The sequence below is a fragment of the Oncorhynchus nerka genome, linkage group LG2 (genome assembly GCF_034236695.1).
Source record: "Oncorhynchus nerka isolate Pitt River linkage group LG2, Oner_Uvic_2.0, whole genome shotgun sequence".
NCBI lineage: Eukaryota > Metazoa > Chordata > Actinopteri > Salmoniformes > Salmonidae > Oncorhynchus > Oncorhynchus nerka.
This window is the reverse complement of record NC_088397.1, coordinates 57,501,963-57,510,221: the sequence shown is the minus strand read 5'-3', so window position 1 is coordinate 57,510,221 and position 8,259 is coordinate 57,501,963.

Sequence of the window (8,259 nt, the reverse complement as noted above, 5' to 3'; positions counted from 1 at the left end):
GAGACCGAGTTTGCGTCTCTTACATGGTTAGGCAGACCATTCCATAAAAATGGAGCTCTATAGGAGAATGCCCTGCCTCCAGCTGTTTGCTTCGAAATTCTAGGGACAATTAGGAGGCCTGCGTCTTGTGACCGTAGTGTACGTGTAGGTATGTACGGCAGGACCAAATCAGAGAGATAGGTAGGAGCAAGCCCATGTAATGCTTTGTAGGTTAGCAGTAAAACCTTGAAATCAACCATTGCCTTGACAGGAAGCCAGTGTAGGGAGGCTAGCACTGGAGTAATATGATCACATTTTTTCGTTCTAGTCAGGATTCTAGCAGCCGTATTTAGCACTAACTGAAGTTTATTTAGTGCTTTATCCGGGTAGCCGGAAAGTAGAGCATTGCAGTAGTCTAACCTAGAAGTGACAAAAGCATGGATTAATTTTTCTGCATCATTTTTGGACAGAAAGTTTCTGATTTTTGCAATGTTACGTAGATGGAAAAAAGCTTTTCTTGAAATGGTCTTGATATGTTCTTCAAAAGAGAGATCAGGGTCCAGAGTAACACCGAGGTCCTTCACAGTTTTATTTGAGACGACTGTACAACCATTAAGATTAATTGTCAGATTCAACAGAAGATCTCTTTGTTTCTTGGGACCTAGAACAAGCATCTCTGTTTTGTCCGAGTTTAAAAGTAGAAAGTTTACAGCCCTTCACTTCCTTATGTCTGAAACACATGCTTCTAGCGAGGGCAATTTTGGGGCTTCACCATGTTTCATTGAAATGTACAGCTGTGTGTCATACGCATAGCAGTGAAAGTTAACATTATGTTTTCGAATGACATCCCCAAGAGGTAAGAAATATAGTGAAAACAATAGTGGTTCTAAAACGGAGCTTTGAGGAACACCGAAATGTACAGTTGATTTGTCAGAGGACAAACCATTCATAGAGACAAACTGATATCTTTCCGACAGATAAGATCTAAACAAGGCCAGAACCTGTCCATGTAGACCAATTTGGGTTTCCAATCTCTCCAAAAGAATGTGGTGATCGATGGTATCAAAAGCAGCACTAAGGTCTAGGAGCACGAGGACAGATGCAGAGCCTCGGTCTGATGCCATTAAAAGGTCATTTACCACCTTCACAAGTGCAGTCTCAGTGCTATGATGGGGTCTAAAACCAGACTGAAGCATTTCGTATACATTGTTTGTCTTCAGGAAGGCAGTGAGTTGCTGCGCAACAGCCTTTTCAAAATTTTTTGAGAGGAATGGAAGTCTGTTTTATGATGCTTTAAGGTCCTTTTCTGCTGTCAACACACAGAGGGTGAAACAAGTGTGGGAGAAAGAATTGTCAATGTTGCTATTGACGAAGAGATGTGGGAGGACATTGAGATTTGCAAAAACCATATCCATATGTAATCGTACTAGAGCAATCCAATTAAGAAAAATACACAGATTGCATATATCCCCAAATCGCAGACATGCTTTTAGCCCCTCTTCCTCTTCTCCTCAGTGTCTTAAATGCAAAACTGATACAGGCACCCTAACACATTGTTTATGGTCAGGTACCAAAATACAAAGATACCTTTCTGGTGTTCTGCAAGAAATTGAAAATGTTCCTAGGGGTTGATCTAGAATTGGGTCTCCCTAGTAGGCATGTTACTTCTGTGGGTAAGAGGAGGCTTTACAACATCCTTACCTTCGCAGCGAGGAAAAACATCCTTTTACAGTGGATTAGTGAGAAGGTTCCTTCTATTAAAGATTGGCATAAGATACTATTTGAATGGGTGCCTCTGGAATATCTATGTACATTGCATTCTAAAACAGATCAGTTCTACAAAGTATGAGAACCTTATCTAAATTACCTAGAACCTGAGGTATCAGCTATTATTCTGCAAGGATTCTTTTAGAATGGTGGTGATCGATGTATTTCAGAATTACACTGGACGTTCTGTGTGTGGAACCTAACTTCTATGGGAGAAATTATGTACATATATGGAAGACCATAAATAATGTAACACAAAAGAGAGATACACTTATAGAGTGCATTTGCCATTCTGGTAAAATACATTGTCTATTGTATAGGAAAGGAGACCAGAGGAGGCCATAGGCGCCAGGACAGCTGGAAATACTAAAAATGGAGACACATAGTCTGCTGATCAGAGATAAAAGACACACATACAAAGGAACACATGGAGTTAATTACAGGGTCAAAGCATAGGCCATAGGATAGAGGGACGTATATTATCTTTAGGTCAAAGCAAGGGTCTTGTCATCATTATAAACTGACGGAAAGCAGATATGGGTGTTATTGGGCTGAAAAATCAGAATGCACGGATTGGGATGTAACTACATTTGCATGGGAGATGGACTGATGATGTATGTATGTATATAAAATGAGAGCGAGAGCTCTGGAAAGGTGTGTGTTCCGCAGACCACTCCGGCTTGCGATACTTATTTTATTAAAAGCCACTCTACCCCCCCACAAAACAGAAAGGGAAACCAGAGGGTTAAATAAGGAACATAATCATGAGATGGGAACCAGGTGTGTAAAACAGACAAAACAAAAGGAAAAATTAAACAGATCGGTGGCAGCTAGAACCACCGAACACCGCCCGAACAAGGAGAGGGAACAACTTCGGTGGAAGTCGTGACAGACATTTTTGTAGTGGTTGATACATTTTTCTTTAGGGCAAATCAAGTCTGACATTTTTTTTGTTTGTTTTTTGTTGAATTTTTAACCCGTTTTCTCCCCAATTTCGTGCTATCCAATTGTTTTTAGTAGCTACTATCTTGTCTCATCGCTACAACTCCCGTACGGGCTCGGGAGAGACGAAGGTTGAAAGTCATGCGTCCTCCGATACACAACCCAACCAAGCCGCACTGCTTCTTAACACAGCGCCCATCCAACCCGGAAGCCAGCCGCACCAATGTGTCGGAGGAAACACCGTGCACCTGGCAACCTTGGTTAGCGCGCACTGCGCCCGGCCCACCACGGGAGTCGCTGGTGCGCGACGAGACAAGGATATCCCTACTGGCCAACCCCTCCCTAACCCGGACGACGCTAGGCCAATTGTGCGTTGCCCCACGGACCTCCCGGTCACGGCCGGTTACGACAGAGCGCGAACCCAGAGTCTCTGGTGGCACAGCTGGCGCTGCAGTACAGCGCCCTTAACCAATGCGCCACCCGGGAGGCCCAAGTCTGACATTTGTAAGTGGAAATTACAAACTTTCGAAGTCTTTTTAAAACTGAAATACACTACAAGTTTGTATTTCCTGCAACTATATACAGTACCACTCACATTTTCGGACACACCTACTCGTTTTTCTTTATTTTTTATATTTTCTACATTGTAGAATAGTAGTGAAGACATCAAAACCATGAAATAACACATATGGAATCATGTAGTAACCCAAAAAGTGTTAAACAAATAAAAAAAATATTATTTGAGATTCTTCAAGCCACCCTTTGCATTGATGACAGCTTTGTACACTCTTGGCATTCTCTCAACCAGGTTCATGATGAATGCCTTTCCAACAGTCTTGAAGGAGTTCCCACATATGCTGAGCACTTGTTGGCTGCTTTTCCTTCACTCTGCAGTCTGGGGCGGCAGGTAGCCTAGTGGATAGAGTGTTGGGCTAGTAACCAATATGTTGCTGGATCAAATCCCCGAGCTGGCAAAGTAAAAATCTGTTGTTCTGAGCAAGACAGTTAACCCACTGTTCCACGGGCGCCGAAGACGTGGATGTTGATTATGGCAGCCCCCTGCACCTCTCTGATTCAGAAGGGTTGGGTTAAATGCAGAAGACACAGACACAGACACAGTTGAATGCATAAATAATCTAATATAAAGCGTTACTAGCAGACCAAAGCTCTGGTTAAACCGGATGCCCTCAGATAACTCTGGGCCCAGTGTCCTCAGTCAAGTTTAGAGCCTACGTGCAATAACATGATTATGAGTACAACTGACTAGTGTTATATAAATAATCTAATATAAAGCGTTACTAGCAGACCAAAGCTCTGGTTAAACCGGATGCCCTCAGATAACTCTGGGCCCAGTGTCCTCAGTCAAGTTTAGAGCCTACGTGCAATAACATGATTATCCGAAGGACACACAGCTGCCATCACGCAAATATACTCCCCTGTAAACTACAAAGAGCAGCCTGCAACACTAACGAGCTTAGAAGTGCCAAGCTATCTCACTGACATTGACCCTTGCATGCACTCCTGCAAAGACAGGAAACACCTGGGCCTAAAGCAGACATTACCAGTCACTAAATCCACGCTTCCTTGACACACATACATCTCATGAAGCACTGTACACTCACTCTCTACCCCCCTCTACTGGTCGGGTGCCAAGAGCAAAGGACTTTGCTGTGCACCAATGGGGACCGCTCTGGCTAGAGCAAGGCCCGCCTCCAACTCTTCAGGACCAGTCAGAAGACCAACACGACGAGACTCCACCTACATTATTCTGTGTATACATTCTGCTGTAAACTCTGGCTGAGCAGCCTAATTATTCTGACTCCTCACAGAGTCGCATTGCTTAGGTCCGTGCACGATAAACGGCAGGACAAGATATCTTTGACCAATAAATTGCCTTTTTGATACACCTGATTCCACTCTGTCCAGCGTCGTTGTTTTGCATTCCCTCTCCAGTATGAAACACTAACAAAATGGTAGCATGAGGATGGTTATTCCTGGATTCGATCTATGATAAGTTAGTGTGAGAGGACGAAACAGATCAGCGGCTCAAAATCAGACGGAAGAGTGATCTGTCCACAGCTATTCGTCTTGCCTCAGGAAATCTGATCGGAGCGCTCTACTTAAAAGGTGAGCAGAGCCTGTTAAATCGAAATCTGCATATTGTATTATAGTCTAAACCAAATTTTGATCAGAAAGTACTGACGTGAGTATGAATCGTTGCCAATTTTTTTTTTTTTTTTACATAAGAACCTAAGGCATTGATCAAGGATATCTTGTTTTGCTCGTTTTTATTTTTTATTAATTGGCCTATACTGAGTCATTATAATGGATAAGTGAAATTAATGTTTGACCAATACACTAGATTTCCCCCTGGAATCCGGTTTGTTCTGAAATCTGCATAGAAAACTGTCCTATAATATATATAGGTTGTGTGTGAGGTGAGGTTAAATCGAGGCTGTTTTCTAGTGTATAATGGATACTGAGATTAATGTAAACTGAGTGAATGAATTGCGTGATTTATTTTAATTGGTTGTGTTAGAGGTGTAGTTAATGCATGTAAAATATCCTATTAGATAAGTGGTATACTGTTTAATTGGTTGTGTTAGAGGTGTAGTTAATGCATGTAAAAGATCCTATTAAATAAGTGCTATACTGTTTAATTGGTTGTGTTAGAGGTGTAGTTAATGCATGTAAAATATCCTATTAAATAAGTGCTATACTGTTTAATTGGTTGTGTTAGAGGTGTAGTTAATGCATGTAAAGGATCCCATTAAATAAGATCAGCGTCAACTCACCATCAGTACGACCAAGAATATGATTTTCGCGACGCGGATCCTGTGTTCTGCCTTTCAACCAGGACAACGGAATGGATCCCAGCCGGCGACCCCCCCAAAAAACGACTCCGTAAAAGAGGGAAACGAGGCGGTCTTCTGGTCAGACTCCGGAGACGGGCACATCGTGCACCACTCCCTAGCATTCTTCTCGCCAATGTCCAGTCTCTTGACAACAAGGTTGATGAAATCTGAGCAAGGGTAGCATTCCAGAGGGACATCAGAGACTGTAACGTTCTTTGCTTCACGGAAACATGGCTCACTGGAGAGACACTATCGGAGGCGGTGCAGCCAGCGGGTTTCTCCACGCATCGCGCCGACAGAAACAAACATCTTTCTGGTAAGAAGAGGGGTGGGGGCGTATGCCTTATGGCTAACGAGACGTGGTGTGATCAAAGAAACATACAGGAACTCAAATCCTTCTGTTCACCTGATTTAGAATTCCTCACAATCAAATGTCGACCGCATTATCTACCAAGAGAATTCTCTTCGATTATAATCACAGCCGTATATATTCCCCCCCAAGCAGACACATCGATGGCTCTGAACGAACTTTATTTGACTCTTTGCAAACTGGAATCCATACATCCTGAGGCTGCATTCATTGTAGCTGGGGATTTTAACAAGGCTAATCTGAAAACAAGACTCCCTAAATTGTATCAGCATATCGATTGCGCAACCAGGGCTGGAAAAACCTTGGATCATTGTTACTCTAACTTCCGCGACGCTTATAAGGCCCTGCCCCGCCCTCCTTTCGGAAAAGCTGACCACGACTCCATTTTGTTGATCCCTGCCTACAGACAGAAACTAAAACAAGAAGCTCCCACGCTGAGGTCTGTCCAACGCTGGTCCGACCAAGCTGATTCCACACTCAAAGACTGCTTCCATCACGTGGACTGGGATATGTTTCGTATTGCGTCAGATAACAACATTGACGAATACGCGGATTCGGTGTGCGAGTTCATTAGAACGTGCGTTGAAGATGTCGTTCCCATAGCAACGATTAAAACATTCCCTAACCAGAAACCGTGGATTGATGGCAGCATTCGCGTGAAACTGAAAGCGCGAACCACTGCTTTTAATCAGGGCAAGGTGACTGGTAACATGACCGAATAGAAACAGTGCAGCTATTCCCTCCGCAAGCTAAGCGTCAGTATAGAGACAAAGTAGAATCTCAATTCAACGGCTCAGACACAAGAGGTATGTGGCAGGGTCTACAGTCAATCACGGACTACAAGAAGAAAACCAGCCCAGTCATGGACCAGGATGTCTTGCTCCCAGGCAGACTAAATAACTTTTTTGCCCGCTTTGAGGACAATACAGTGCCACTGACACGGCCTGCAACGAAAACATGCGGACTCTCCTTCACTGCAGCCGAGGTGAGTAAAACATTTAAACGTGTTAACCCTCGCAAGGCTGCAGGCCCAGACGGCATCCCCAGCCGCGCCCTCAGAGCATGTGCAGACCAGCTGGCCGGTGTGTTTACGGACATATTCAATCAATCCCTATACCAGTCTGCTGTTCCCACATGCTTCAAGAGGGCCACCATTGTTCCTGTTCCCAAGAAAGCTAAGGTAACTGAGCTAAACGACTACCACCCCGTAGCACTCACTTCCGTCATCATGAAGTGCTTTGAGAGACTAGTCAAGGACCATATCACCTCCACCCTACCTGACACCCTAGACCCACTCCAATTTGCTTACCGCCCAAATAGGTCCACAGACGATGCAATCTCAACCACACTGCACACTGCCCTAACCCATCTGGACAAGAGGAATACCTATGTGAGAATGCTGTTCATCGACTACAGCTTGGCATTCAACACCATAGTACCCTCCAAGCTCGTCATCAAGCTCGGGACCCTGGGTCTCGACCCCGCCCTGTGCAACTGGGTACTGGACTTCCTGATGGGCCGCCCCCAGGTGGTGAGGGTAGGCAACAACATCTCCAACCCGCTGATCCTCAACACTGGGGCCCCACAAGGGTGCGTTCTGAGCCCTCTCCTGTACTCCCTGTTCACCCACGACTGCGTGGCCACGCACGCCTCCAACTCAATCATCAAGTTTGCGGACGACACAACAGTGGTAGGCTTGATTACCAACAACGACGTGACGGCCTACAGGGAGGAGGTGAGGGACCTCGGAGTGTGGTGTCAGGAAAATAACCTCACACTCAACGTCAACAAAACTAAGGAGATGATTGTGGACTTCAGGAAACAGCAGAGGGAACACCCCCCTATCCACATCGATGGAACAGTAGTGGAGAGGGTAGTAAGTTTTAAGTTCCTCGGCATACACATCACAGACAAACTGAATTGGTCCACTCACACAGACAGCATCGTGAAGAAGGCGCAGCAGCGAGGTCAGTACAGGTGCATCAAAGCTGGGACCGAGAGACTGAAAAACAGCTTCTATCTCAAGGCCATCAGACTGTTAAACAGCCACCACTAACATTGAGTGGCTGCTGCCAACACACTGACACCGACTCAACTCCAGCCACTTTAATAATGGGAAATGATGTAAAATATATCACTAGCCACTTTAAACAATGCTACCTAATATAATGTTACATACCCTACATTATTCATCTCATATGCATACGTATATACTGTACTCTATATCATCGACTGCATCCTTATGTAATACATGTATCACTAGCCACTTTAACTATGCCACTTTGTTTACATACTCATCTCATATGTATATACTGTACTCGATACCATCTACTGTATCTTGCCTAT